This window comes from Eptatretus burgeri, chromosome 3 (genome assembly GCF_056783735.1).
Source record: "Eptatretus burgeri isolate ZD-2024b chromosome 3, Ebu_testis_v1, whole genome shotgun sequence".
NCBI classification, from domain to species: Eukaryota; Metazoa; Chordata; class Myxini; order Myxiniformes; family Myxinidae; genus Eptatretus; species Eptatretus burgeri.
In genome coordinates this window covers 140,706,897-140,711,896 of record NC_140963.1, presented here as the reverse complement: position 1 = coordinate 140,711,896, position 5,000 = coordinate 140,706,897, and the positions used below count along the sequence as shown (strand labels likewise).

The window sequence follows — 5,000 nt, the reverse complement described above, 5'->3', positions numbered from 1 at the left end:
AACTTAGGAGACTCATACAATCAAGAATGCGTTCCATAAAAGACAGTTGGTAGATAGCAAGAGCGGAAAAAATTCAGGAAGCAGCCGATACAAAGAATTTCAAGCACTTCTATGCTGGTCGAAAGGCAGTCTTCTTGCAGTATTGCTGCACTCCGTAGCTCAGGTGACGAGCACATTTTCACAGATCCAAACGAGAAGGGCACTCGGTAGAGCGCATACCTCCACCAAGTAATGCTTGATCCATGAGAACATATCGGGCCCAAAACATGTTTGAAATATCATGACATACAGTACTATATCGTTTTTGGCCAGATCTCTCCGTTGTGAAGAATCACTTTAAAAAAAAAAAAAAATTTCGTCTCTAAATCCGGATTCGGATCTTCCCCAAAATTGAATCAATTCGTCCTTGTCACCACACCCAACCTGTTCACCAAGTTTCGGCCGAATACGTCCACAAGTTTTTGAGATATCATGCGATATATCGGTTTAGCACAATCTCTCAATGCTGAAGAATCACTTAAAAATTTATTGTAGTCGGATCCGGATTCGGATCACCAAAATCGAATCAGTTCGTCCTTGTCACACACAGAAACTGTCCACAAGATTTCATCCGGATCCGTCCACAACTCTTTGAGATATCTTGTACCCAAACAGGCAGACAAACAGACAAAGGGGTGAAAACATAACCTCCTTCACCTTCAGTGGCAGAGGTAACAATATCCTGGAGTGCTACGCTGAACATTTTAATGGTGTCCTCAATTGCCCCTCCTCAATTTTGGATGCGGCTATTGACTCTCTTCCACAGCGGCCATTATTAGAAGACCTTGCACACCCTCTGACTAAAATGGAGACCGCCAGAACTATCAAAGATTTGTCATCTGCAAAGGACCTGGTAATAATGGTATCCCATCCGAAGTTATCAATTGGTGGTGCCAACCCCCACACCTCACTGAATGCTGTGGATAGAGAGAGCAAGAGCTGTGGATGGAGAGTGGGAAGGCTGTCGATGGAGTGTGCGAGGGCTGTGGATGGAGTGTGTGAGAGCTGTGGATGGAGTGTGGGAGAGCTGTGGATGGAGAGTGCAAGAGCTGTGGAGGAGAGGGTGAGAGCTTTGGATGGAGAGTGCGAGAGCTTTGGATGGAGAGTACGTGAGCTGTGGAGGGAGAGTGCGAGAGCTGTGGATGGAGAGGGAGAGCTGTGGATGGAGAGGGAGAGCTGTGGGTGGAGAGGGAGAGCTGTGGCTGGAGAGGGAGAGAGCTGTGGCTGGAGAGGGAGAGAGCTGTGGCTGGAGAGGGAGAGAGCTGTGGCTGGAGAGGGAGAGAGCTGTGGATGGAGAGGGAGAGCGCTGTGGCTGGAGAGGGAGAGCGCTTTGGATGGGGAGAGAGAGCGCTGTGAATGGAGAGGGAGAGCGCTGTGAATGGAGAAGGAGAGAGCTGTGGCTGGAGAGGGAGAGCGCTTTGGATGGAGAGAGAGCGCTGTGAATGGAGAGGGAGAGCGCTTTGGATGGGGAGAGAGCGCTGTGAATGGAGAGGGAGAGTGCTGTGGATGGAGAGAGGGAGCTGTGGATAGAGAGAGGGTGCTGTGGATAGAGAGAGAGAGCACTGTGGATGGAGAGGGAGAACGCTGTGGATGGAGAGGGAGAACGCTGTGGATGGAGAGAGGGTGCTGTGGCTGGAGAGGGAGAGCGCTGTGGATAGAGAGAGAGCGCTGTGGATGGAGAGGGAGAGTGCTGTGGATGGAGAGAGGGTGCTGTGGATGGAGAGAGGGTGCTGTGGATAGAGAGAGAGAGCATTGTGGATGGAGAGAGAGCACTGTGAATGGAGAAGGAGAGAGCTGTGGCTGGAGAGGGAGAGCGCTTTGGATGGAGAGAGAGCGCTGTGAATGGAGAGGGAGAGCGCTTTGGATGGGGAGAGAGCGCTGTGAATGGAGAGGGAGAGTGCTGTGGATGGAGAGAGGGAGCTGTGGAGAGAGAGAGGGTGCTGTGGAGAGAGAGAGAGAGAGAGAGAGAGAGAGAGAGAGAGAGAGAGAGAGAGAGAGAGAGAGAGAGAGAGAGAGAGAGAGAGAGAGAGAGAGAGAGAGAGAGAGAGAGAGAGAGAGAGAGAGAGAGAGAGAGAGAGAGAGAGAGAGAGAGAGAGAGAGAGAGAGAGAGAGAGAGAGAGAGAGAGAGAGAGAGAGAGAGAGAGAGAGAGAGAGAGCGAGAGAGAGAGAGATATAGAGAGATAGATAGATAGATAGATAGATAGATAGATAGATAGATAGATAGATAGATAGATAGATAGATAGATAGATAGATAGATAGATAGATAGATATGGATGGATGGAGAGAAAGATGGAGAGCTGTGGATGGATGGAGAGAAAGATAGAGAGCTGTTGATGGAGAGACAGAGAGGGAACTGTGGATGGATGGAGATAGAGAGCTATGGATAGAGAGAGAGCGCTGTGAGATGGAGAGGGAGAGTGCTGTGGATGGAGAGAGGGTGCTGTGGATGGAGAGAGGGTGCTGTGGATAGAGAGAGAGAGCATTGTGGATGGAGAGAGAGCACTGTGGATGGAGAGAGTGCTGTAGATGGTGAGAGAAATCACTGTGGATATCGAAAGAGATTGCACTGTGGATGGAGAGACAGAGCTGTAGATTGATGGAGAGAGTGAGAGAGAGAGAGAGAGATAAAGAAAGAGAGAGAGAGAGAGAGAGAGAGAGAGAGAGAGAGAGAGAGAGAGAGAGAGAGAGAGAGAGAGAGAGAGAGAGAGAGAGAGAGAGAGAGAGAGATGGATGGAGAGAGAGAGAGAGAGCTGTGGAGGGATGGATGGAGAGAGAGAGATGGAGAGCTGTGGATGGATGGAGAGAGAGAGATAGAGAGCTGTTGATGGAGAGACAGAGAGAGAGAGAGAGAGAGATGGATGGAGAGAGAGAGAGAGAGAGAGAGAGAGAGAGAGAGAGAGAGAGAGAGAGAGAGAGAGAGAGAGAGAGAGAGAGAGAGAGAGAGAGAGAGAGAGAGAGAGAGAGAGAGAGAGAGAGAGAGAGAGAGAGAGAGAGAGATAGAGATAGAGATAGAGATAGAGATAGAGATAGAGATAGAGATAGAGATAGAGATAGAGATAGAGATAGAGATAGAGATAGAGATAGATGGAAAGAGAGGGAGAGACAGCGATTGGCAGCTAAAAATAGCGCCGTGTTACTGAGCCTGCCGCTTGCCCACCCATTTGACGGTGATACGCACACACAGTGTACCTGGTGGGAGACAGAGCAGCCACCTGCAAGACAGCCACGCAGAGCAGACGCACCTGATTGGATACATAAGTGCTAAAATTATATATGTTATGTTCAGTGAACTATTTCTCAAGCACATCGGTTTGCATCATACCTTATTGTTACTGCCTGTTTCATTGCATGCGAGGATAGTGAACCGACTCTGTTTTTATTCATCACAGTTAACGATCTTGTACCTTTGTGCAGCACCATGGACTTCCAGTCGTCTATATCAATTTTTTTTTTTGCTTCTTTAATCGTAATTTTATTCCCAAATGGTTTGTTCAACCGAAACCTCCGACGTCCCTGGCAATATCTTATTTTCACTGTAATGTCGGAAGCGCTGATCTTTCCTGCATAACAGAACTGCACAGATGAAGAAATGCTCCAAATCCATGTAAAACAAAATGGCTTTCTGATTTTAGAAGGAAATTCAGCCATTTGACTTCTGTACGTGGGATGTAACATCTGCAGAGACTGCAGACTCATGGACACTTTAAAACTGTTCATGAAATCGCAATTTCGAGTGATGTTTAAAAAGATATATCTTATTACTGATTGCAGATTGAGCATGCACAAAATCTCCGCAGCCTTATTTGCCACACCACCACCAAAATGCTCTCCCTCTTCTTCTCTGTCTCTCTCTCCCTCACTCACCCTCCCCTATTCCTCTCCCCCTCCCTCTGAAAACCAGCCGCTTATGCTCCTCCTCCCCCCAGACACATCCCAATTGAAGCAGGTTGCAGACAGAGCTTCGATGGCAGAAGTCCATGGCAAATTATGGTCTATTATTTTTTATTTTTTCAGTTTTAAAATGTCCTGATCTGCACTAATATGTGTACTGAAAAATACTTATCAGGGTGAAGAATCAACAAAAGTGGAATGTGAAGCTGGAAAGCGCAACAGTGATGTTGGCAACATTTTTTGCATTTCAGATAATTATTAATGTTGCTTGCAAATGAAATGTGAGAGCGAAGTTAGTTTTTGTACAATTCTCAAAAAAATAAATGAATGTTTTCCTGCAGTTACAGCCCACGAAGATACATGATGCACGGCCAGCCAGCGCCGCACGAGAAAAGGTGAGTGCCGCTCGGAGACTATTTCACCTGCTAACTGTCTGTAACAATCATTACAATGTGTTCCAGTGTTTGCATGAGCATTATTCTAAATGCATTGTTCACACAAAAAAATGTCAACGGAAATGTGCAATGAAGTGTGACTAAATTTATATGTTTCTCACCATTTTATAATCTCAAATTTTCTCGAGATATTCAAACTGGCAGGATAACCTAGAAGCACTCGCCTCTGCGATGTAAAACCTAGGTTCGAATCTCAACTCAGCTATAAACTGTTATGTCTGTGTTTCGCAAGCAGGGAGATTCATCAAATTGGGCACCGTCCCACAGATGACATTAAACTGGGTGTCCCTTCTGGAAGCATGAGTTGTTGGATGCTAAAGATCCACAGTGTCCTTCGCATGGTGTCGGTGAGCTATCACCGGCACCCTGAGCAAATTCCAAATGCCTGCCTGTAGTGCAGGCAGCAAATGCTCTGGTGTTCTTGGATGCTCAATGACAATCGATTAGACTCGTACTTATTATGTCCGAGTGCGGTTGTTGTCTGCGCAGCAGTTTCTTGTCTAGAAACAAAATTATCAGGTAGTTTGCATGTTTCAAGTGAACAGCCATCTTCAGATACAAAGGGCAATCAACTCTAATATAAATATATATATATATATATATATATATATATA

At 46.5% G+C, this 5,000-nt stretch overlaps 1 long non-coding RNA gene across 2 annotated transcripts in view; it reads left to right on the top strand.

Moving 5' to 3' along the window:
- LOC147031151 (uncharacterized) overlaps positions 1 to 5,000 on the top strand; it is a 52,526-nt gene that overhangs the window by 22,491 nt on the left and 25,035 nt on the right. For both annotated transcript variants that reach the window (XR_015056693.1, XR_015056692.1), the window contains one exon: positions 4,273 to 4,326. This is a non-coding gene — a long non-coding RNA (uncharacterized LOC147031151). The remainder of the gene's footprint in view (positions 1 to 4,272; positions 4,327 to 5,000) is intronic.